At 53.7% G+C, this 26,113-nt stretch overlaps 1 protein-coding gene across 7 annotated transcripts in view; it reads right to left on the bottom strand.

Moving 5' to 3' along the window:
- HIVEP3 (HIVEP zinc finger 3) overlaps positions 1-26,113 on the bottom strand; it is a 459,145-nt gene that overhangs the window by 137,000 nt on the left and 296,032 nt on the right. For all 7 annotated transcript variants that reach the window (XM_049093980.1, XM_049093976.1, XM_049093975.1 and 4 more), the window contains one exon: positions 25,376-25,456. The gene's annotated coding sequence lies outside the window, so the exon portion shown is untranslated. The remainder of the gene's footprint in view (positions 1-25,375; positions 25,457-26,113) is intronic.

The raw sequence follows: 26,113 nt of genomic DNA, 5'->3' as shown, positions 1-26,113 counted from the left end.
GCCCAGCTCGGCATCAGGGGGGCGGCCACCGTGTCTGTCCCCTGCGGCCAGTGCAGGGCCAGATGTGGGTTCAGTGGGTTCAACGATCGGTAAACAGATGGGTGGGTGGAGGAAGGGGGCACCCCCCGCCCCGTGCTCCGTTCCTCACGCAGGACACAAGGATGCAGGACACAAGGGGAGGCCTTGAGGCTGACGGTCCGAGGGGACACATGCTCACAGCCCGTGCGGACTCCGGGGAGGCTGAGTTTGAGGCCGGGGTATCCTAAGGACATGGAACTCCCAGGGCAGGAAAGGAAAACCGGTATCAGGCGGGGGGTGGGGGGGTGGGGGAGTGGGGGGAGGGGGCTGCAGAGAGGGCAGGAGCCTCCTCCCTAAGCTGGACCCACGCCCCCTCCAAAAGGTGGCAGCAGATCCGATGCTGACGGGCTTCTCGAGACAGCCTCTTGACGTCCTGCAGTCGGCCGGCCCGGGGTAGAGACCTGCCCCTGGGCCCAGCCCCAGCCCCGCCGAGCAGCGCCCTGGCCCGCCGCCTCCCTCAGGGTCGGACCGCCCGGCCGTGCAGAGGCCCCCCGCCCCCGGCGCCCCCTCCTCTAGCACACCGGCTTCTTGCAGTTCGGGGGCTGAGTAGCCTGGGACCCCCTGTGAGACTTCTCATGCACAGAACCCACTGCCCCCCGGCGCCCCTGCTCCCTCATGAGCACCCCAAGTGATCCCTAGTCTCGGCTTTCATCCGCGTGCCCACAAGCCTCAGGCTGTCCCACTTAAGTCTTCTCAGTGACTTCCTTCCGCTCTTGAGACAGAGACCTCGAGTGGTCCCCATGGCCACAGTGCCCCCCACACCGCGCCCCGTCTCATGTCCGCACCGCTCCACCTGGGGCACAAGGGTATATTTTCAGCCTTCTTTGCCCCAGGGCCTTTGCACACGCCGTGTCCTTTGCTGGGAATTCTTTTTCTGGACAACTCCTCTTTCCTAGTTAACTCCTCTCCAAACTTTCATTTCATTTTGCATGTCGCCTCCTCAAGGAAGCTCTCACTGGCCCCTGGTTAAACCTGAACACACTCTGCATACTCTCTGTACACCTGTATACACCGTCTCTGCACACTGTACACTCACTGCACATTCTCTGTACACAGTCTGTATATCCTCTTATACCTGTATACACTCTCTGTATACACTCTGTATACCTGTACACACTCTCCCTGTACACTCTCCAAATACCTGTACACTCCCTCTGCACACTCTCTGTATGCCCGTGCACTCTGTATACATGTGCATATACTCTCTTTGCATATATATGTACGTACTCTGCATACTTTCTGTATACCTGTGCATACAGTCTCTGCATACCTGTGTACACTCTCTGCATGCTGTGCACACTCCCTCTGCACACTCTCTGTATACCTGTGGACGCTCTCTCCATGCTGTGCCCACTCCCTCTGCACACTCTCTGTATACCTGTGCACATTCCCTCCGCACACTCTCTGTATACCTGTGAACACTCTGCACACTCTATACCTGTGAACACACTCTCTGCACACTCTCTGTATACCTGTGCACATTCCCTCTGCACACTCTGTATACCTGTGGACACTGTCTCTATACCACATACTTCATCTTTAGGGCCCCCAAAGTATCAACATTTGTAAGTTCTTTTCATTTGTGTGCTGTTTTTGTCTGAGGACTAGCTTCCTCACTGAAATAGAAACCCCATGATTAGGGTGACCTGTATGTCTCCCTCACCACTGAATCCCCAGATCCTGCCACAGTGGCTGCTGGCCCCCAGGCTTTTCTCTGCACTCCCCAGGATACCTGGAGTGAGGCAGAAGATGGCTGCGGGTGTCACTGTGATCTCAATCTCCTCCCCCACCAGGGTGAGGTGGAAAAACACGGGACTCAGACTCCAGGCTCAGGTGTCTCCAGAATTCATTGTAAGAGCATGACAAGGTCACATAATGCTGCTGAGCCTCAGTTTCTGAATCTGTAAGATTGAAAGGATGTGCCAATATAGAATGACTTACATTTTGATTTATTATAGACCAAACTATTTCTTCTAGTCCTAGAGTCTGGGCAGAACTGCTTTCTATCTATCCAGGATCCTCTCTTCCCTTTCTTCTGGTAAGAGTTCCTTGGGGACTGTCGTCCCCAGCTCCAATCATGATTATGGCACAGGTTTCCATCATAGGACCCCCTTTAACCTGCCTGTGGCCACCTGTTTGGCTAAACACTGTAGTCCACTGGGCCAGGAGCCATCATGGGACCTATGATGGGCTCAGCGGAGAACCTCCCTGGGCTTCTGCTCACTTTAACAGCTGAAAGGAAAGGTTGCTTTACTAGCCGGGATGGTGAAGGCCAGGAGCCATCAGGGGCCCATGACCTTTCTCCACTCCCTACAGCTACTGTGTCACGTTGTACGGCAGAAAAAGCCCAAAAGAGCCCAGGGGCTCTTTTGCCTGTATCTGTTCTGTCCCAGTCTTGTGAGACCAAGGTCAACAAGAAAGTGTAAAAATAAAACACGTACGGAAAGTAAGAGTCTGATGACTTGATGACATTGTATCACTTCCTGGATTTAGCCATGCCTGACGTCCACTCACTCATCCATCCCAGTAAAACGAGGCCATAAGACAAAGCTCAATCGCTCCTCCTCGCCCTCACCCTCTCTTTTCTCAAACCAGGTAGAATTCAGTTTCTGTCCCCTGCATTTGAAAGAATGCTGTCCACTCCATCCATGTCCAAAGTTATCCCATAGTACTACATAGACAATCTCTTGGAAGGGAGTAGTAAGAAAAACAAGCATCCATGGGGATCCCTGCTTACTCAAACACGCCTCACGGTGTGTCCTGCTAATCCTCGTGACAAGAGTAGCCAATGATAGAGAAAGACATTGGAGTGATGGAAGATAAGGAACACTACGGTAGGGTGTTAATGACCTGCGTTCGAATCCAGGCTCGGCCATACACTAGCTGTGCGATGTTGAGCTGGTTTCTTAGCTTCTCTGGGCTTACCCTCCTCTATAAAATGGGCTGGCAATGTCTACCTCAAAGGTTGCCATGAGGAATCATGAGACGAACCAAGCAAAAGAGCCTAGACTGCTGTTCCGGGCTACGAAAGCCTTGATAATCATCTGCTGAGCCTGTCAGATCTAGAAGTCCTTTCTAGATAGTCCATGGGTCTTATTTCTAAGAATGGGTGCTGCCCATGGGTACAAAAGGAGAGAAATGTGTGAGAACCTCCGGGCACGTGACATTGGCTATTGGTTCCAGGTCAGCAGTGACATGAGGTTGGCTGACGGGTTTGCTTCCCCACATGTTGGCAGTCAGGTGCGTTCCCAGGGATGGCAGCTCCATCTGAGTGGTGACAGGTCACCGAGCGAGGAGCCTGTTTAGGGTTCCCAGAAGGGCCTAAGACGCTTCTACTCTCCCCTGGACAGTGTTGAAAGGATGGGCCAGGACTCCCCAAAGGCTGAACTTGACCCGAGTCCCCGTCTAATGTGTTCTTGGCTTCGCCGGGGTGAGGGCAGGGTGTGCCCCTCTGCGCTGGCCGGCCTGGGAAGTCGGACAGACTATGTTGCCTTCCAAAGAGCAATTCTGAAAACTGCTACTCAGAATAAATATTTTGGTTGCATTTTGCGATGTGGCTGTGGGGGAGATTTCCATTGAGTGTGGTTTGCAAGGCGATTCTCCTCTGTTGTTTACTCCCTGCGATCCCCACAGCCTGTTCCTGGCAGGCATCTGTGTCTGCTGCACTCCTGGGCCATTGGGACCTGGATGCTCTGCTCTGGAGAGGCTGGGCCGGCGGCCCTTCATGGGGGCCTGATGGTGACGATGCATTAGGCAGCTGGCCACCGGAGCCCTCACTCCCCAGCTCAACGTTGCCCTCCTTCGCCAGTCCCCGCCAAGCCTGGCACTCTCTTAGGAACCTCATTCCCACCAACTAGGGGAAACTGTAATTAGCTGAGCTGCTCTAGGCCAGGGGCTTGGAATTCCTGTGGGCCTAGAGATGTGGCCTTGTCCATTTCCTCTTCCCAGGGTGGCCCCCTGCTCCTGCTCCTTTCCACCCACTCACCTCTCCCTGAAGCCACAACCACACAGCAGGCCCTGTGCAGTCGGAGCCAGACCACTGTCTCCCACCCATCCCCCCCCGCCCCATCCAAACACCCTCTGGAGAGAAACCCTAGCCCCAGGGGCCTGAGCATAGCATGTTTCTTGGTTACGGTGACTGTGACTGCTGCCCCACCCCTTCGAGGCCAGGTTCCGAGGGCTGCCAAGGCTCTGGATGCCAGGCTTCGTGCTTGCTCAGATTGTGACAACCCTTGGCCAGCCAAGAGCCCATCCTTAATCTCAAAGACGAGGTAGGTAGAGGTGGGGGCATCACGCTTCCGAGCCAGCTCACCCGAGAGCTTTCCCTGCTCCCCGCTCCCCACTGCCATGGCCAGATTTCCAGGGAAAGATGGATTCATACGATCAGGGTCTGTCAATCAAGACAGAGAAAGGACCGGAGGGAGTGGTGTTTCCAGGCATGGGGGCAGGTGTTTGCAGCGTGGGACCCGTGGCCCAGGGAGGAGACGGCCCGCCAGGGATGGACCACAGGGATCCTGGCCAGGGGACCTCACATTGTGCCTGAGCATCTGGAATGTTAAAGACCCTTGTCGTGGAGGGGGGCCTCGCGGTGGTGTGAATATTGTTCTTTCTTCTATCTTTTTCACCTCCCCGAAGCCACCCCCCACCCACTCGCTCGACATGCATCCCATTCTGGTGGGTTAGGACCCACCAGTTACCATGATGAGGGCCTTCTGGGACCCCACCCCACTTTGTGGAATGAGGGAACAGAAGCTTCTGGAGGCCAAGGTCCATGCCCAGGGTCACGGAGCAGGGTGAGGCGGAGCCTGATTTGGACTCATTTGTCAGGACCCAAGTCCCACACTCCTTCCATAGCACCACGACTGCTGCTGAACACAGAAAGTGCCCAGGGGCTCTTTTGCCTGGGAGCTACCTGTAGTGGAAGCAGCCAGTCTGTCCCCACGCTGTGGTCCAGAGACCAGCTGCACGCATTTGGGAAGGGGCCAGGAGGACAGTCTGCACCCTAAGACGGAAGGGAGCTGACCACCCAGAGGCAGTGACGTGCGGCTGTGGTTCCACCGCTGTTGGGCAGACCAGGTGAGCCAGTCCTTACCCCCAGCTCCACTCAGCTCCACGCTCTGGGCTCAGCACCCGAGGGCTTAGCCCTGCTCATCACTGAGCTCATCTTGCACAGGCCTGGGAGGATGTGGGAAACCCAGGTCCATCTAGGGCTAGAATCAATCTTCTCATCATAAACCACATACAGTATGGGTGCCCTGGGCTTGCCCAGGCTCACCCACCATGATGTTATTGTAGTGTCCTAGGGGGGTCAGGGCATCTCTCTGGGGGTCTGACCTGAGGCCGGTCTTGCTGTCCTCATCAGAACTTCAGGCCCAGCTCACTTCACTGAGAGTCTGGCGCATGCCTGATTTCACAGCCACTCTCTGCACGGGCTGGGCCCTATGCCTCACATGCACGGCTACTATGTCTGGACCATGCCACGAAGTAAGATGGGCCAGGACCACTGAGCCCCCCCACCCCACCCCATCTAAGAGACACTGGCTGTCACAGGCAGGCCACACACAGAGGTCCCTACAGCCACAGCTAGGACACCGCACTAGCCATTTCTCTGGGGGCCAGCTGGGGGGCAGGCCTGAGGCTGGGCCACTTCTCTCAGGCCAAGCTGCTGAGCCCCCCAGGGAGTCACTCCACAAAGGGGTCACTCTGGCCTTGGCTGCATATACTCAGATTCCCTCCCGCCAAGCTCCACCTCCAGCAGGGTGTCACTCGAAGTGCCAGGGACAGTGGGGAGGGCTGGTGGCACTAAGCTACACGCAGGCATGCAATTTCCAGGTTCCCAGCCCAGTCACAGAGCCCAGCGCGGCCTGGCTCCCCATACAGACCCAACGCTATAGTCCATCCGCTTCTCCTTGAGCTAACTGCTGGGCCGTCTCTGTCCCAAGCTGGGCAAAGGGGTGTCTTCTCTGCTGGTGTTGCAGCCACCACTCGCCTCCTGCCCAGAAATGGCTCTGTGCCACCCTGTTCCCATGTGGGCTACTTACCCCGGGCAGGGCGCCCCAAACCTTTTAAAACAGCACGTGGAGTGTCAAGTCAAAGAGGACAAACTCCTCGTGGAAGTTCACCTCTTATGGAAATAATCATAACTACCCATTAGCCAGCATTTAACGAATGCTTCACGTTTCAGGTGTAGGTAATCCTCACAATAAAATCCGAGTTGTGGTGCAAATATTACCCCCATTTCACAGATGAGGAAAACAAGGCTCAAGGTCTGACTCGCTCAGAAGCCCTGCTCATCCCCCGGAAGCTGAGAACTGTCATGTGTCTTGTCAATGGGCTTCCAGGGCTGTTTCTTGGGGGCCCAGGGACAATTCACAGCTGAACTAAAATGTCCTGTGCTGTGTCCCCAGCCGGCAGCACAAAAGTGCTGAGCGCGGCTTCAGGGCCCCTGCCTGGCTGACTCTGGGGTCGGTTTAGGGGCCACAGGACACAAGGCCCCCCGGTGCTGTAATCTTCCACGGACACAGTGGGCCCGGTGCACGTCCTCTGCGCCAGCGCCGTGTGGAGCTGGCCTGTCCCCATCCACCCAGCGCCAGACACCTCCCTCACGGGGGTCCTGGCTGGTGAGACCCGAGGGAGGGAGGAGCCAGGAGGCCTTGGGTCCCCTTGCACGTGGATCCACTGCCACAGCTTGGGGACCATGGTGCCGGCTCCTCCTGAGGCGGACCGGCTGCTCCGGCTCTGATGTTCCTTCTGTCTGCAAATTGGTTCATTTACAAATCTGCTCCCGGCTCACCTCTGGGAATGGAGCACGGCTCAGACACATCTGTCCCCCTCTGAGGCTCTCCCAGATGACACTTCCTGGCTATTACATAATCAAGGAAGCCCAGCTCCCAGCAGCCAGGACTTTAATTGGAGAGCTCTCTCCCAAGGGCCTTGGGGACCTGGCTATGTCGGCCGAGGCCCTTTTACCTCTCGGCCCCTCTGGTCTCTCTGTGTCTCACACACAGACATGCCCCGGCACACATATTTGCACACCCCAGCCCAGTGGGGCAGCCGAGGACACATCTTCTGTTCATGCCATTGGCCACGTCCAGGGGCTTACATGCTTTGTGCTCACTGTGAATTATGCTGCCCTGGGGTCTGCCCCCACCAGGACGTCCCTCTGGGCACCACCACAGCTGGCTTAGGGCTGCCTCTTTCAGGCTTCCAGAGCCCTCTGTGTTTACCATGCTGCTGGGGATGCATCCGGCTGCTTAACTGGGCTAGGACCCCTCCAAGGAGGGGGCTGCGTCCGACTGCCCCCTGTGCCTCCAGCACCCAGCTCGGCTGGCCCTGAGCGGACACTGGGAGGGCTCATGAAACGGGCCAGTGAATTAAAGGAAAGATCTTAGCGAAAGCCCTGTGGTTGGTGACCTGGGCAGGTCTGCAAAAGCAGCCTTATGTGCAGATTAACCAGAAGCACCACAAAAAGTCAGCTCCTGAAAGACCCGTGAAATGAATCCAATGTTCAGAGGGGAAACTGAAACCCAGCTGGGGACAAGCGGCAGAGCCAGGGACTCAACCGAGCTTGCCCAGGCCTCTCTCTGTTCTCTTGCTGACCCTGAACCTTGGTAACCCACTCTGGGGCATTCTTTTCCCCAGAAATGAATCCATCACCTTCTGAGCCTTGGGCCCAGCCTGAGACAAATGCTACCAAGACCCAGTCCCGGTGCTCAAGGAGCCGTGCAGACATGTACCCCAAGAGCTGTAAGGTGGGGTGACAAGTCACAGATGTGACACCCAGGGCGATGGAAGAGGTCAGAGGAGGCATCTTGGAAGAAGTGATATCAAATGGGGTCTCCGAGGAGAGCCGGTGAGAAGGATGAAGCTGGAGGGGGCGAGGGGAAGTGATGGTCCCATTAAAGGACACAGAAACGTGGAGCGATCCAGCAAGATGGGGCATTGCCCAGGCCCAGCGGTGAGGCTGAAGCCCGGAGGACAGGAGGGGACCCGCGCTTTGAGGCTGGCCTGGGAGGCCCCGGCCACGTCAGGATGAGCTTGAGAGCCATGCTAACCCCACGGGACTCCGGCTCGTGGGTAAAGAACCTTATAGTTGGAGTCCATGCCCCTTCCTCTGTCCTCCCACCATCCCCAGAGCGGCAAGACACTCAGACAGATGCCATACCCTCTCTCTCACCTACCGAGGCAGTCGGTAGAGGAGTTACACGCCCTTCCCGGCTCCTCCTAGCCACAGATGTCCTTATATCCTAGAGCTGGGGCTGTGATATGTTAGGAACTGACACTTGCACAAACCGAGTCCACGTTGACGTCAGGACATGCTGTCTCGAGGGAGAAGTCTTGTAAACAGCTTTGGAACTCTGGATGGCCAAGGCAGCTTCTCCTGGGCCTGGTGCGCGGAACGGCTCATGCACGCCCAGGGCTGCAGCTGGACGCTGCAGGGAGCTGAGAGAGGCCCGTGTTGGCTGGGCGTTTGCCCACAAGACTGTATGTACCTGCGCTGAGAATCCTGGAGCATCTACTCGGACCCTTGCCGGGGCCCAGGACACAGTAAAAAGTCAGAAACAGGAATCACAGGAGACTGGCAGAGGACAGAGCCAACTTAGAAGAACCGTAGGGCCTGGAGTCAGGCCCCTTGTGACCATCATCATCATCCCAGAATTTGGAGGCCCTGCCCTGTGCTGCCCTCCTGGTCCCACCACCTGGTGGTGACACTCACGGCTCACGGAGAGGCCCAGCAAGTTGTGGGGATGCAGGGGTGCTTCTGTGGGGCCCCGGGCCCATTAAATCCCTAACTGATGACCAGCTGAGAGGTCCTCTGTCCTAGACTGTCTTCTAGGAGGTGCTTCCCTCTGCTAAGGCCCTCTGACTGACCTCGGAGATCTCGCCAGGCCTCTTGTATGACAGATGTGGAAACTGAGCCCCAGCAAGGGGAAGTGGTTGGTGGAGGGTCACGCGGCGAGGGGAGGGGGAGGGGGAGGGAGGACCCAGGGCTCCTCACTCTCCACCTCACCACCCCCACTTCCTGGAGGTGACTCAGCGAGACAGTCGCACAGGAAGGAAGTGGGAAGGGAAACCCAGCCCGCTGGATTCCAGGTCACCACTTTGCTTGTCCAAAGCCACCAACCACCTTGGCCATGCGGCTCTGCCTCATGCCCGTGACCTTGCAGCCCTTCCTTCCCAAAGCCCCAGCTGCTGACCGTTTCCTCCAGGGTCAAGCTCCCTCGGCCTGTCCAGCGTCTCCAGGGACTCCCTGCCACACCGTCCCCTGGTGCTTCCCTCCTGCTGGGTCAGGGGGTCACCTCCACAAGCTTGGTGAGGGGCCAAGCCCGTGTGGGCCAAAGGTTCCTAAAAGAAACGAGACAAGGTGCGTAACAGCAGCGTCGTGTTTAATGACCGGGACTCTCGAGCCAGTGTTCAGTTTCCCTCACCGGCTGGCAGGGGAGCTTTGGTGAACTCGGTGTCTTTGTAAGTCCATAAAATGAGGTGAGAGGACCCAGTCTGTGGGGTGCATGGAGAATGGGATGGAATAATTCACGGAAAGCCCGCCACAAACTGAGCCGTGCATGGCTCTAGCCCTTGTGCGCTTCGCTGGGTGGACGTACACAGCTCACCTCATTTAATTCTTATGACAAACCCACAGAGGAGATACAATTATTCTCATTTAACTGGCGAGACGCCCAAAGCTCAGGGAGGCGAGGGCACACAGCCTGTGGCTGGGAGAGGCAGGCTCTGCACCTGGTCCAACCTGATGGCGAAGCCCCAGCCATTTCCCACCAGTTCTTGCTGCTGGGTGGTCCTCTGCCCGTGTCTGTGCGGGCAGGGCTCCTGTCCCCTCCACCTGCGTTCCAGAACTGTCCCTGCCACTTCCTGGGAGGGAGGTTTGGAGTCTCTGTGCCTCTCTGGTCCCATCCACACACTGGAGAATGCCCCCGCCCCCGGCCTTCCTGGGAGCAGAACGAAGGGGGTGAGGGGTGCACTGCAGCTCTGCAAACGGGACTGTGCTGTCTGGAGGCCAGGCGCTGCCAGGTGTTGCTCCTGTGACCCCAACGACTATGGATCGTGATCTGTGTGGCCAGATGTGGGGGTCAAGCCCGGAGCAGCGTCTCCCTCAGCCACCACAGGAAATGTCACAGGCCCCGTTAGCCTGGGGCTTTCCATATGCTGAGCACAGGCCTCTGAGAGTGAGGAGAGAGGGGCTGTAGGTACGAGGCTCTGCTTCACTGGCCTAGAAGTTCCTCAAGGGGCACGACCTGCTCCCAGCACCTGGGGATGGTTGTGCGCCCCCGACTCCAGCCCTGGGGCCTCCTGCTGGGTCACCAAGCAGGCCAGCTGCCTCCCCTCCTCCCAGCACCAGCACCACCACCTCAGAGACCCTGACTCCCCAGGAAGAAGAGACCATTCCCCCTTCGGGAGCCCGTATCCCCGCCTCAACCACAGAATATCACCATATCATCGTCCCCAAATCTCTCTTGAAGCCTTGTCGGAATAGGGTGAGGGTTTGCATAAATGAATACACTTCAACTTAACTGTTTTCCATCTGTTTCTCTCGCTGGACAGTAAGTTCCCTAAAGATACATGCTGTGTGTATCCATCTTCATAATTCTCAGTGACTGGACCACCTGTGGGGGGCGGTGGTTGTAGCGCATTTCTCTCCCCATCCCATCTCACCAACTTCTCACACCCCTAGCGTGTGTTACAATTGTGTGTAACAGTGAAGGACAGGGGCAGAGGACCACCCGGTGGATTCTACTCTAGGCAAAGGACCCGGCTGACGTATGTTGGGGCTATCGGACGCATTCTGGGCTTCTGTCTGGGTTCGGGCCTCTATTTTCAAAGAGCAAAGTCCTCATTTCCGTAATCTCTTCCAGAAAAGTGAGCTGCTGTTTAAGATACTTTGTGGGGTGGCACCGAGGACTAGGAATCCATCAAAAGCTCCATGAACTTATCTTCTTTTCACCTTTACTTTGCTTCTGATGAGTGCATGCGGCTCACACTTCCAGGACATATCAAACACCATGTGACCCGGACATGGCTGGACCATGTACACACCCAGCCTGTTGCCTGGTGCAAGGAGCCTTGGTAAAGGCAGCGTCAAAGGCTTGCAGGACAGGGATGTGCAAACAAAAAACAGTAGAAGGGGGCAGCCTGGGTGGCTCAGCAGTTTAGCACCTGCCTTCAGCCCAGGGCCTGATCCTGGAGACCGGGGATCTAGTCCCACATCGGGCTCCCTGCATGGAGCCTGCTTCTCCCTCTGCCTGTGTCTCTGCCTCTGTGTGTGTGTGTGTGTGTGTGTGTCTCATGAATAAGTAAATAAAATCTTTTTAAAAACCCAAAACACGGGCAGCCTGGGTGGCTCAGTGGTTTAAGCACCTGTCTTCAGCCCAGGGCCTGATCCTGGAGTCCGGGGATCGAGTCCCACATCGGGCTTCCTGCATGGAGTCTGCTTCTCCCTCTGCCTCTCTTTCTCTCTGTTTCTCATGCATAAATAAATAAAATCTTAAAAAAAAAAAAAAAAAAGACAGCGGAAGGGATGCCTGGGTGGCTCAGTTAAGCAACTGCCTTTAGCTCGGGTCCAGACTCTAGGGTCCTGGGATCAGGCCCTACGTCAGCTGGGAGTCTCCTCCTCCTTCTCCCTCTACCCCGCCCCTACTCTCTCTCTCTCTCTCTCTCACTTGCTCGCTCTCTCATAAATAATTAAATCTTAAAAAAAAAAAAAAAAGACAGCTGGAGTATCTGAGCCCCTAGAACCCAGGAAGTGGTTCTAGCTGCTGAGTCTCTGGTTCTCGTCTGAGAAAGGGAGAATAAAACTTGTCCTGCAGAGTTACTACAGGATCGGCAGATTAGAGTTTGTTACAACAGCCAACTCAGAGCATGAAGAGAGGCGATTCATCCATTCCACAAATATTAATTTAGCACCAACCGTGGGCCAAGCATGGTCTCGGGCACCGGGAACAGTACTTAACAATGTCATGTTAGATGGTGATCAAGAAGAGCAAAGCAGGAGATGGCGTAGTGGCAGGAGGAGGTTTTGCCATTTTAAATAGGGCCCAGAGAAGGTTTTCATCAAGGAGGAGGCATTTAAAGGAAGGCCTGAAGGAAGTAAGAGAGGAAACTATGTTTACTATATTTTTCCTCACAGGGGAAAAGCACATGCAAAGGCCCTGAGGCCAGAGTTTGAGGAACAGTATGAAGGCCAGAGGATGGGGGATAGATAAGACGTCATTGGCGGCCACATCACGGGGGCTGTGAAGGCATTTATAAGACCTCTGGCTTTTACTCAGACACAGGGAGCCACTGGAGGCTTTCCAGACAGGGTCTGAGACAACCTGACTTTTATTACACTGATCAATAAGCTTCAGCTTCTCCTTCCCTTCAAAGCCTTTATTCAATACCCAGGCCTCTGCACCTCCAGCTCAGATGCTTTCTCCTTCCTCAGCTTTCTTCCAGCTTTCTAATTCTATCCAAACCAGAAGGGCCTCCTCACGTTCTGTCAAGTACAGGCTGGAAAGAGGCCTTGCAGAGAGACCGTGGTCGGGAGGGGAGAGACACAGAGAGGAGCCTTAGGTGGAGGATCCTGGCCTCCCCCGACGCCCAGAAGGCCTCGGCGTCCAGCTCGGCTGCCGTGTGCACACACGCTAGGTGTACGGCAATGCCCAGGACCCCGGCAGCGTCCCCAGTCATGCTTCATCATCTGGGACAGCTCGACCAGAAGCAGAGATTTCACCCAGCTTGCTTGCCTATCAAAAGGCAAAGCCATTTGTTTTCAAATGAAACAATTCTTGGGGCGCCTGGGTGGTTCCGCAGTTGAGCATCTGCCTTCGGCCCAGGGCGTGATCCTGGGTCCTGGGATCGAGTCCCACATCAGGCCCCCTGCATGGAGCCTGCTTCTCCCTCTGCCTGTGTCTCTGCCTCTCTCTCTGTGTGTCTCATGAATATAAGAATAAATGAATAAATAAATCTTTAAAAAAATGAATAAAACCATTCCTATCCCTATCAGTGGTTCATAACCACTCTAGGGGGTCATCGGGCCCTTTGAGAATCTGTTAAAAGCCATGCACTGTCTCTCCAGATGATGAACACAGGAGATGTGTTCATTCTCTTATAATTTCAGGGATATCACGGATCCCTGAACGTTCAGCGAAGAAGCCGTCACCTGTGCCACGACTTCCTGTTCTGTTGTTCCAACTGAAGGAATGAATGAGCGAGCAAACGAATGAATGGAGGGTAAAGAATCCGCATGCGAGTAGGGGAATGGCAGGGGATGGATAGGACAGCCAGAGACCGCCACCTCTGGGCACCAGGCCGCTTGCCGATCATTCCTGAAGCCTTCGAGGAAGCCCCCCAGGAGCGACGTGTGGCCCCCCCGGCCCGGTGTCCTGGGCAGAGCCGGAGCTCCCCTCCTTGAGCTCCATGGGTGCCTCTCACCCAAACCCTCTGGGTGCCCAGCCTCCTGGAAGGCATCACGCACTTTCCTGCCTGTCTCAGGGTGCCCTGAACAACACCAAACAGAACCTTTCCTGGGTGACCACAGGGCGACCGTGGGAGTGTAGGCCCAGCCGTGTAGAAGCAAGCCGGCTCTTCCACGGACACGGGCTGAGCAGCCGCTCCCGGGTCATCCCCCCCGGCTCTCAGCCCTCCTCGGACCCAGGCTTGGGTCACTTCCTTGTCCCATGGCTCATCACCACATCTCTCACTGGGAAGCTTTTTTTTTTTTTTTCTTTTTTTTTCTTTTTTTTTTTACCCAATCTCATTTTCTTCCAATCGTTGTTCAACGTTGCGATGCAGGGAGACCTGCAGAGGTGACCGGGGGGTTTGGGGCCTCTGACCACACGCGAAGTGATAGAGCAGAGTCCCCACAGCCCCAGGGACCTGGCTGCTCGGCCTCTGCTGCCCCTTCTCAGCATGTCACCTCCTCCTTGGTGCCACGCTCCAGCCACCTGGGCTGGGCCTTCCCCGGGCCGACCCCGCCTTCCTCCTCTGCGCCTCTGGTGTGTGCAGAGCCTGCCACCAGGAACAGGGGCCACCCTGCTTGTCCTACAAGGAAGCTCCCACGGCTCTGCCCACACCTCACCCCACACCTCACCAGACCCGCTTCCTTCCTCGGTGAATCCCGTGTCCTCACCTCAACGGTGCCACCTACTACGTTATATTCCCAGCTTCTCCTCTGAACCTTATTTTTGGGGTGAGGGGTGGACGGAAACAGTCAAAGCTTGGATAAATACACACACAATTGTTTATGTACTTGTCCATCTCCTGACCTGCGGCTTATTTACCTTTATTTCCCCAGCAAACAGCACCGGGTACCCTGATGCTCCAGTACACCCTTCTTAATAAATATTGCCTTTGTGGAGCTGTTCTCTTTTCACCCCTGTGGCTGGATTTTGTGTTGTAACCTCAACCCGCTGCGGTCGGGTCCCACCTCTCCCCACCCGGCCTCCACCTCCAACCTGCTGGAACCTGTTTGAATCGTGCATAAAGCAGGAGGAAATGGGCAGCGAGGAGCTCTCTCTTGAGGCCGCGACCTGACTTCCCGCAGGACTCCTCTCACCTCCTACCCAGGCTTCGAGTTACCCTGCTGCCCCCCATGCGGCTGAGCTTTCTGGGAGCCGGGTTGGTGAGGTCACTGGATGGGAAAAGTCCTCTAGGGAGTTGTCATAGTAACCATGACTTTCAATTTCATGCAAGAGAGTCCCTGAGAAGAAAACACCGAGGGGTGGGGGAGGAGGGGTCGGAATCCGTCAAAGGCCTCCTAACATTGTCCTCTCGTACCCTTTTCTTTGCTTCTTACTGGTTTACATGCTCAAGGTAGATGCCATTATGTGTGGGCATCTGAGTAGAAGCTGCTTAAAATAGCCACTCGACTATTTCAGGGAGCAGTTGAATATGCATGAAGCTATTTTAGAAAAGATGTCCGTGGCCCAGCCAATCCAAACCCCATCCTTTCCCTTGGAAATGCCAAGAGAAGCTGAATGGGACCTTTCTTAGTCTTTCCCACTGGGGTGGGGGTTTTTCAGAAGCCACAGAAACGACACCATAGCTAATGTTGGCCTCGCAGCCCTGTCAGCTCTGGCTCTTGAGTCTGTGGTCACAGAGGCTCCTGGTCACACAGCTCAGGCCTCCAGAACCCTCCAGAGCCTTGGCGGCCTTCAACGACAACCACATTACAACTCAGCTTGCCTAGATCTTTGCAGGGAGGGTCTTGGGCATTTCCATCTGCTTGTTTACCTGTTCACTCAACACACTCGTAGGGATAGATGAAATGCACGAGGAGCATACTGGGTATGGGGCGCCCAAAGATCTCCAGGACAAGTTCATGAGAGACCGGTAGATGGTTGGGTGAGTAGAGATAAGGGCCATATAGGTCAAAAATAGATGAGCGGCTGGGAGAAGGAGCCCTCGCTTCTTCCTGATGGCTTGAGAAAGACGATGTGTGAGCTGAGCCTTAGGGGATGGGCAGATGGCCCACTAGTGTGAGAAGGCACAGCAGGCTCGAGGACAGGGAGATGGCTGGGTGTGTCTGCTGGTGGAATGCTCCAGTGGGAGGGAGGGCATGCCTGTAAGGAGCAGAGACAGGAAAGGGAGCCAGACTGTGAAGTGCTGGCCAGTGTCACCTTCTCTAAGCCCTCAGGCTGGGCTGGGAAGGCCTCCCCCTCCATGAACCCGCAATGCCTGATGTGCCCCCATCACTGCTCACAATCTAGACCGGAGGTCTCTTGGGACAAGGACCTGGTCAGAGGCTCCGGGGGATCTCTGCAACCTAGCACCAGTCAGAATTCTGGTTGAAAATATGGCTTCTGGAGCCAGACTGCCTGGGTCCCAATCTAGACTCTGCCTCTTATGAAGTGAGATCTTGGGCAAGTTAACAGACCTCTCTTTGTCTCCATTTTCACACCTGCAAAGTGAAGATATTTATAGCACCTGCCCCTTCTGGTGAGAAGTACACGAATTAATAGACGTAAAGGGCTTAGAAGTGTGTGTGGCCCGTCAGAAGCAATAGATAAAAGTAATAGCTGTGTTCGTTATCCTAACAATTCTGGCTTTTGTCTTGACAATGGAATTACCACTGATGACAATTTTTTCCTCCCCCCGCCCCCCAAAAAAATAGAAAAAGAAAGGGATCCCTGGGTGGCGCAGCGGTTTGGCGCCTGCCTTTGGCCCAGGGCGCGATCCTGGAGACCCGGGATCGAATCCCACATCAGGCTCCTGGTGCATGGAGCCTGCTTCTCCCTCTGCCTGTGTCTCTGCCTCTCTCTCTCTCTCTGTAACTATCATAAAAAAAAAAAAAATAGAAAAAGAAAAAGAAAACTTACTGCTTTGACTGATACTCATACATGTCCACTATCTAGAGTTTTAAGCACAAGGAAGAAGGGGGAAAATGCTGGCCCTTGGATAACAACCACATTTCTAGATACGGTCAAACCTCATTATTCACAGAGTCTGTATCTGCAAATTCACCTACTTGCTAAAACTTACTTGTAACCCCCAAAATCAATGTTCAGGGTACTTCACGGTCATTTGCAGACCTGAGCAGGACGGTGAAAAACGTGAGCCACCCTACACGCATCTTTCTAGCTGAGGTGGAGAAACACAATGCCACCTTCTCATTTCAGCTCTCCTATGTCAACGACTGTTCCTTTAACAATCTCTTTAGTGTCAATTTTTTTTTTTTTGGAATTTTTATGCTTTTCGTCGGTGATTTTGCTGTGACGTGCCTTCCAGAGAAAGTACGTGTGTTAGATAAGCCGCCCTCAGGTATGAGTTACATTACTGCTGGCCACGAACTCAACGTTAATGAACCAACAATATCTATTACATGAGGTGTTTTTGACAGAAACACACGTAAAATAACATTATACATTGATCCTTTGATAAGAATGTTGTGACCAGAGGCTCGCAGGAACCGAATACTATATTCCCCGTAGGAACAACGGCTCAGTGTTCACTAATTCAGGGTTTGTGGGAACCTCATAGAACATTAACTACTGGGAATGACAGGAATCGACGGTGCTTTTCTAGATACACAGATGCATACTTTTATGCTTCTTGGAACATATCCTCCATATGCTTTTGATAACTTTTTAAAAACGAAAGTCACGCATGAATATGTCAAAGGTACCTTTCTGTGTCCATAAATACAGGTCTCCAGACAGCTGCCTCTCTGTGAGCATTTCTTCAATTATTAACCAGTAGTTCCCTACTGATGGCCAATTTGGTCATTTCCTGTTACTCACTGTTATAAGCAACACTATGATGAACATCCTCATTGGCAGTAATAAAGTAGCTAATGTTGACCTTACTGGGGGCGCAGCCTTCATTTTAAGTTTTATAAGTATTATCTTGGATGAGGTGCACTACAAGCCTATGGTGGTGATGTCATGATGATCCCACTTTACAGAAGAGGGCTCTGGTGCTCAGGGAGGTTAAGTAACTCCTCCAGGCTTAAAGTTAGGTCTCTCTGACCTCTGATGCTTCACTCTTAACCATCGTGCTCTGGCTGTCTTCCTCCATATACCATTGCAGGCACTTTTTTTTTTTTTTTTTTTTTGCAGGCACTTTAAAAAAAATTTTATTATTATTATTTTTTTATAAATTTATTTATTGGTGTTCAATTTGCCAACATATAGAATAACACCCAGTGGTCATCCCATCAAGTGCACCCCTCAGTGCAGGCACTTTTTGATGGTTTCCTTGGACCTCCTGTTCAGAAGTGGACTGCCAAGGGGAAGGTATACACATTTGAAAATGTGGGTACACACTGTTAAATCCACCACCCACCCCAGAAAACGTCTATCAATTCACAGCCCGTGAGGAGTGCCCAAGTATCCCTGGGACCCCCTTCCTCATCTCTCCAAGGATTCTTACTCTTTGAAATAGGCCCCCAGAAGTACATCTCAATTCTTTAATGTGCTTTGACTCCTGGGGACTACACTTTTCCTATGCTTACTATACCCTGTATTTTGTCTCATGCAAATTGCCTATTTGCAAGGTGCCTGATTGTTTTTCTACTGACAATCTGCCTTCACTTAATTTATGAGCTCTTCCGATACTGGTGGTAGTAACCTTGTACCCATCATATGTATCTTGAGACATTTCCCTTAATTGGTTATCACCCTTCGACCTCGATTATTGTGGTTTTGATTCACGGAGTCTTTAATTATTTCCTTCCATTACTTCTGGATTTGTTTTACAGTTCAGGACGCACTCTCCATCTCAATACAATACAGAAATTCCCTCACTGTTTTTCTTCTAATAGCTTTACGGCTTCATACCTTTTTTTTTTTTTTTTAATCACCCAGAAATTTATTTTGGCACCAGGACTGAGGTATGGATCCAGCTTTGTTTTGTTTCTCTTCTGCAAGTAGCTAGCAGGTTGTCCTGAGAGTTTGTTAGGAATCTTCTCACTTTTTTTTCTCTAATGCTAAGTGCTGCGCTCACTTACGGCTACTTCTAGGTGTTCAGTTCTGTCCATTGAGCCAAAGGCTTACTCTTTTACCAACACTGACTTTTTTCTTTTTCTTTTTTTTAATTATTATGATAACACTGACTTTTTTCTAAGCTATTCAGTCATGTTTATTTTTCCAGAAGTATTTTCTAATAATTTTATGAAATAAAATTTTGGGGATTTTATTTAATTTACAGACCAATCCACAGTACTTTCTTAAGTTTATTCTTGGGTCTTTTATGCTTCTATTTCTTTTGCTGCCACAATCTTCAGTGGAAACGTTTCTAACCAGCCCTGCAGGAAATGACCACTCCCTCACCCAACACCGTGCCTTTCCTATGTCACTTGTCACCCCAAATTACAATTATCAGTTACACGCTGGGCTCTCTAAAGGCAGGGTCCCCAATCCACCTATTAGCACATCCCTTGCCCACATATGGCATGTGGTCGGGGCCATGGAGATATCTGTAGGATGAATGAATAAACCAAGAGACAAATGAATGAAAGACACTTTTCTAGAAAGCTAAAAGGAAAGTGAAAGGACTCTATTACAAAAACTCACTTGTCCACAGACTTCCATCAGAAAACAAGAGGGGTTTTTCTCCCTCTTTCTTGTCTTTGGCTAAACCCCGAAGACCATGTCAGAATCAAAGAAATGGTCACAGTTAGCCCACAGTGCCACATGCAGCCCTTCACGCTACTTCTCCCTGAGGCCACCACCATCGCCGAGCAGCCTGGGCACTTTTCAGGGGAGGCTCTCGAGCTCTTGAGAGCCCTCCAGAAGAAGGAATGCAGGCATTCATGGTGTGCTTGCTGTTCTGCTACACTTTTTAAAAGCACTTTCCTATGAAATACAGCAACCCTGTAAGGCTGCTATCACCAGCCTCATTTTGCAGAAGGAGAGACTCAAGTCCATCGAAGTGGAGCCCAGAACTCCTAAGTGGTAGGACTAGCTGGAACTGAGGCCTTGGGACTCAGGACGGCCCTGCCTCTCCCATAACCACATCTAGAGCACCCAGATCTGGGAGGCTGAGGGCCCATGGCCCAGAGAAGAGTACCACGTGGAGTCAGAGAGCAAAGGTCCTGCCCTGATGAAGCCAGCATAGTCCCTAGAATACTTTTCTTCCCCCAGAGCAGCATGTGATGCCTGTGGATCATTCCTGAAGAGCATCAGACTTGGTCAAAGAGCCACTGTCCAGGCTGAGGACCACATGACACAGGCTGTATTGTTGCCAGGGGACGGGGGAGTGGAGGGATGGGGGAGGTAGAGGATCTGCCACAGGGACAGGGGTTGGTCTCCAGCACACATCTGGGGACACCCTTCTGTCTTCTTCTCCCCAGTCTGCACAGGGCTGGGGGCTATGTGGCCCTGCAGGTCCCCCTGGGAACCCAGCCAACAGCTACTTCCTTATTGGGCTGGCAGGTGCTGGGCAGGCCTCGGCTCATTTCTAAGCCTGGATTAAAGATCCGGTTTCTCATGAAAGCCTGTGGGCTGGGGGCCCAATACATTTACTGGGCTTGACAGGTTGGCCCAGTGTAGACCCCAGGGACATGCAGATGAGCAGCTTGCAGGTTTCCTGCCCGGGGAGCTCCATTCTGGCCGGGAACCAGATCATAAGGAAAATTTCCCAACTCTACCCAGGTGCCCTGAGAGAGAAATCTAAGTGCTGCAGGAGCCCAGATTCAGGGGGTCCAGCGGGGAGCAACCAGTGGAGGTGGGGTGTCAGGCGAAGGCATGGGGGCCAAAGAGAGACGTCCTGCATTTTGAAGCAAGAGTCTTCCATGATCAGATCTGTGCCGTGGAAACAGATACAGACCAGCTAGGTATAGGTATTTTCAATAAACAGGTATGACTTTTAAGGCGAAAAACGAAAAGATCTCCTTGCGATAAACAACACCAAACCTAAGGAAACACGGAGCAGATGGATACGGACTTGGTTGAGCGGCTCACCTAGATGGTGCGGATGAGTGGAAAGAGAGCCCCAGACTTGGAACAGGGGAGACCCACACTCATGCTCAAGTCTCTGCCACAGACTTGCTGGGTGACCTTGAGCGAATGACCGCCTCATCCCAACCGCAGCTCCCTTGCCTGTAACAGGGGAGCACTGTCACCCAAGACCCACATCATCAGGGTCAAACGGGATGTCAAAGGACACTGTACATTTGTTCATACTTGATAGAGTTACAGCATCAAGGTGAGGCTCCAGAAGGCTCTACCTACGCACCCAGGGCCATTTCAGACACCCTGCTGCCCTGCTGCAAACACACCACCCAGCAATTTCTCGGGAAGTCTCTCAGCTGTTCCAGCTCAAATCAAAGCCCGTCCTATAAAAACACGGCCCCGTCCACAGAAGCAATCACCCGTGTGTTTGGTGGGCCACCTGCCCGCCAGGTCCAGCCTGCTGGGCCATGAACATCAACAAGGCCCCTTCCTGGTGGGAGGAGGAACAGGGAGCCGGCTTGTTCTCCTAGAGCAGAGGACTGGCCGGGGACGGGGAACATTTTAAGGTGGGACGCTCCTTCCTGCACCGTTGGCAGCTGTCTACATAAGGCGTCCATTATGTGCAGGCCCCCAGGCCAGCAGGCCTAAGAGGCTAAGCTAAAATTAGTGTAGAATGTGCCCCCGCCAGTGACACAGAACATCCGAGGGTCAGATGTCTCCAGCGGGCCGCCGGGAGGGGCTGGGGGGGCCCCCTGCCCAGATCAGCTGTGGCAGCTGCCGCCTGCGGCTCCCTTGCTCGGCTCGGGGGCGCAGCCCTGCCCAGGGACCTGCTCCAGCAGCTCGGCTTGAGTTAAAAAATAGAACAGACTAGAATCCCAAATAGATTTTTAAGAAATCTGTGCATAGAACACATGCGCGAGAGGAGTTCACTAAACCCCTAAGAGGCCGCATCTCGGTCTTCTCTCATAACCGGAAGAAAGCATGAGAAAAGACACGATAAGCAGTGTATTCACGCTAGACGTAACTTAATATATATTTTAAATTTATAAAAAATGATTACATGGTCTAGTTCCAAGGCAGATAGTGTCTCTGTGTGTGTAAATGTGTTTATGTATCTAGTCGACTGGTGTTGGCAACTTGGAAGCCTAGGATGTCAGAGCTAGCCGGATGTCTTCCCGTCTTCATTTTACATTTTATGGAGGACACCAAGGCCCCGGCAACAGGGCAGGAAGCCGAGAAACTTCACGGAGTCCGGTCCTGTATAGGAGTTATGCCCCCACCTTGCCCCCCTCTAATTCTGCAGTTGTTTCTATCCCCGCTTTATGGAGCTGGACACTGGGGTACAGAGAAGCGAACTCATCACCCAAGGGTGCCCAGCTAGGAAGCCAGAGAGCACGGTCCCAAGCCTGGGTTTCCATTCGAGGCCCCCAGAGCTTGAAGAAAGGGGTCTTTGAAAATCACCTGCTCTTTGAAATCTCGGTGCGGAAGCAACTTCTTACAGGAACAAGTTTTGAGCTGTCTCTCCTGGGCCCCTCTTGGGTGGTGTATGCCTCCCCTGCCTGGGGGTGTGTGTGGGGCAGCTTGGGGTCCTGTCCCCGGGAGCCCTGGAGTCTGGGTGACAGAGAGTGGTGCAGGGACATGAAGAGCACAGCGCCTGCCCTTCCCCGATGTGGGTCGGGGCAGGTGGGGAGGCTTCAGGGGAAGGTGCCAGGTCTTCTGGGCAGGGACGGTCGGCCAGGGAGGCTGCCATTCAAATTCTCTTGTATCTGGCCCCATGCTCCAGACCTGCCAGTGACTGGAGGCAGCCCCAGCTGGGACCCGAGGCCCTTGCTCTAGCTGCAACCTCTGCCCGCAGTGCCTGTCCCCAACCCCGTTTTCCACCCCACCTCTCCCAGGGCCATTTCATCCATGCGTTTGTGCGTTCTAGTCAGTGAGCACGTTTTTACGGAGTACCTACTATGTGCTGGAGGACAGCAGAGTCCCAGGCCTGTCGGTGCCTGGAGTTCTCAGAGAGGGCTTAGTGTTTAGGCTGCCCTGGGTCATTCCAGCATGGACTCTGAGACCAGCCCGCCGGGATTCAGCCCGGCTAGGCTACTTCCCAGCTGTGAGTGCTTGGGACACTTACTCAGCCTCTCTGTGCATGAGTCATCCTCATCCGTACAAGAGGATAATAACAGCGCCTGCTTTGTGGACTTGAGCAAGTCAAGTGTAAAGCCATATAAAGCTCTAAGAACAGTGCCTGGCATGTAGTAAGGGCTAAGTAATTGTTAATTATCAGAACTGTTTTTATTCACTACCATCTGGCTAAGATTCCCTCCTTAGCATGCCCCCTGCTCCTGCCCTCTGGCTTCCCCTCCCCTGTGGTCCCATAGCTCTTTGAACGCCCCCCATAAGAGCATCAGTAGCTATGCAGTGTGGGCTTATGCAGGCCGCTCCACCTCCCTCTCTGCACTTGGGGCAGGGACCAAGTGTCACTCATCTCTGACCTGCTCCCAGCGCAGACACAGCAACATCATCCCCAGACCCCTTCAGAGCTGTAGGCAACGTACGCCCTCAACGCTAGCCAAGGAGAGCCTCAGAAGCTCCTCGCTGCTGGGCACTGGGGTTGCATATCTGGCCTTCTCGTGGAGCTTGTTGATGCTAATCTTAAACCGTGGAGACTGGCCCTGGATGTGACCCTCCGGAGCTGACAAGGGGGCAGGGTGCTAGGCTCCCAAGAATGCTTCTCTGTGACGGGGAGCTCTGTAGGGTGGGTGATCATAAACACCAACACCGATGCCCCACCCCACCGAGATGTTTCCTATGGGCTCTGCGTGGCACATACTGGTCCCTCTGCCTGGAACCCCCTCCGTCCCCTCCCATCTCCTGATCCCTCCGGCCGGCTCACATGCCCCTCCTCCACAGTGCTTTCCCTTTCTTACAGTGAAGGGAGAAGGGACCATCTTATCCCTGTCTGGATCCCCAGTGTCCACCAGAGCCTGGAACAGAAGGGGTGTCAGGGAAGTTCTGCTGCATGAACTTTTTAAAGGAAAATCACGTTAACTGACCTGCCTGCCTGTTAAGGCACAGGTGCTCACCGCGTATGTCACCTTTTGAGCCCCAAATCCCCAGGCCTGTCTATGTCCCCCTGCCTGTAAGACCCGCTCCATTGCAGGCATGTGAGCTAATGGAGAAGCATTCAAGGATGCAGAGTGGACAGGGAGCCAGACTTTCACCTGCTTGGGCAGGAGGTTTTGGAACCACCTGAGGTGGTAGGTGTTTCAGAGATGCAGATCCTGAGGCTCAGACCGGTCACACCGCTCCCCAAGGGGGTGACACGACAGGGCTGGAATCCAGCGCTGATGGGCCCCAGAGCCTACTCTTTCTACTCTCCCAGGGGATGACAGATGTGAGAGCATTCTGAGTTCTGCCAAGAGAGGAAACTGTAAAAGTACAAAATTGTGCAGAATTACCTACCACACAGAAAATGACTCTGGGGTAGGGCCACCTGTTATTCATGGACAGCAGAGGGCTGGAAAGGGCCTAAATAACAGCATTGGGTCCTTAAAGGGGTGTGGTGGGGGGGCATGGTCTTCAGGGATGGGGGAGGGGGGCAGGGAGAGCTAGTGGGGGGGCTAGGGGGTTCCGATGGCAATCCCAGCAGCCCCCGACCAGAGAGGTCTCCACCACGGGACGGGGGGCCTGATGCCCTGCACGGGAAGACCTGAAGGGCCCCAGCACTTCAGCAAGGGGTGACCTGCCCTGGCCCCCATTGGTTCGGTTTAGTGAGTTCTAACGGACCACCTCCTCTTAGCTCAGCCTCTCCCTGGGGCCCAGAGGCCTCTCCTGGCCCCACGGAGCCGAATTACCTCCTTTCCTTGATCATACAGGGCCCAACCCAAGCCCTTTGGCATACAGCCAAAAGCCGACCCCCTCCTGCCCTGTGCCTACATCTCAGCCACTGCTCCTTTGCACTTGCTGTCTCCTCAGCCCACAATGCCCTTCTTCCAGTTTTTTTTTTTTTTCAATCTGGTGAACTTCTGTTCATCCTTCAAAGCCCAGTTCAAGTGTTACCTTCAAATGGTCTTCTGTAAACCATCTCTATCACCAAACCCAGACAGAATGGAACCCTCCTGCCTTTCCCGGGTTCCCCACACTGTCACTATTTGCATAGCATCTCCCCCTTAGGATGCAACACTTTTTGAGGCTGGTGACGTGCCTTATTCATCTCTGGCTCTCAGTACCCTGCCGGCCTCGTCTTCCAAGCGGCTGTCCCAGCCTGCCCTGCAGTTCTGCCCATGAGCTTTGGCCCTGTCCTCACCCCTGTTCCGTCCAGGTCTGAGTGTGAGTTCCAGCAGAGTGTGCTAGACGGGACACGGGTCCTGCCCCCACATGCATACATGCACACACACAGCACACACACAGCCCAGCCCAGGTTTTCTGTGGCTGCGAGGTCCAGAGAGCAAACAAGCAGGGAAGTGGTGGACAGCTACAGTGGCATCTCCACTGCCTCTCTCTGCCGCCCCATGGCCTTGGCTGGGGCCTAGAGCAGCTGGCTTATGGCCTGCCCAGTTCACTGAGTCTCATTCTCTCATTTTTCAGACAGGAGAATGGAGACCCACAAAGGGAGGTGCTTCCTTGAGATTTTTCTGAGCCATAAAGGCAGACCTGGGGTCAGAACCGGTTCCCTGGCTTTCATCCCAGGATACGTTCCCACCACCATATGCTGCCATTTGCAGAAATGCCAGCTGCGGGACTCTGGACATTTGGTAGCTTTTTGCCTACGTCTCCGTAGAGTGTGGGGCTCCATCCTCCTGCCAAGGCTGAAGTCATTCCCACCTATCTCCTGGCCGCAAGCACAGCCCAGCGGCGTTTGGGCTGTGCTGAAATTGCTCTGTGTCCTGGGGTGCAGGGGAGAGATGGAGGGAGCTTACCTGCCAAAAGCCAGCCGTGGTCTCATGGTAGAGATGTGTCAGAGATTTCTAAGAGCTTAGAGGACTGTGTTGGAGGGAGGCCTGTGGGAAGTAGAGAAAGTGAGAATATTATTCTACTACCATCTGTCAGCTTACACTTGAGTTGGAAAAATGCATCCAAAAATGGTGAGCACAGCCCTGCTGAGAATGGCCTCACAGCCAAGTTCCAGTCACCTCCACTCCTCCAACATGGTCAGCACAGGGTCAAGGTCAGACTCCCCCAGGGACGCAGCCCTGGCCTCATGACCCCACTCACAGAGCTGCAAGTCCAGCCAGCAGCCCTGCATTCTGTTTCTGCTCTCAGGCTGAGGAACTCTCACTTTCAAGCACTCCTTGGGGAAAACATCCCCTCACGGGCTCCCTGAGCACCGTTCGTTGTAATTCACTCATTCTTGCTTTCATTATTCATTCATTCATGTGAGAATCTGATAGCCATTTGGGAAAGCTATTAGATGCTGGTGTCAGCTCTTATAGAGAGAGAGCCACTGAGAATGACAGCTCAGGACTTAGACATGCAGGACAAATGCCACAGGCTCCCAATCCCCATCCTGGTGGATTTCCTCCCTCCTCTGAGGGATCTCTGTGCCAGACAGCAGGCAAAGCATCCTGCACGTGCCATGTAGGGCGGCATGATGCTTCCCACCATTTTCAGCACTAGGACTCCTTTTTCTATGAAAACATTTCTCAAAACTCCCCGTA

Source organism: Canis lupus, chromosome 15 (assembly GCF_003254725.2).
Source record: "Canis lupus dingo isolate Sandy chromosome 15, ASM325472v2, whole genome shotgun sequence".
In the NCBI taxonomy this organism is placed as follows: Eukaryota; Metazoa; Chordata; class Mammalia; order Carnivora; family Canidae; genus Canis; species Canis lupus.
This window is presented reverse-complemented; position numbering and strand designations above follow the sequence as displayed.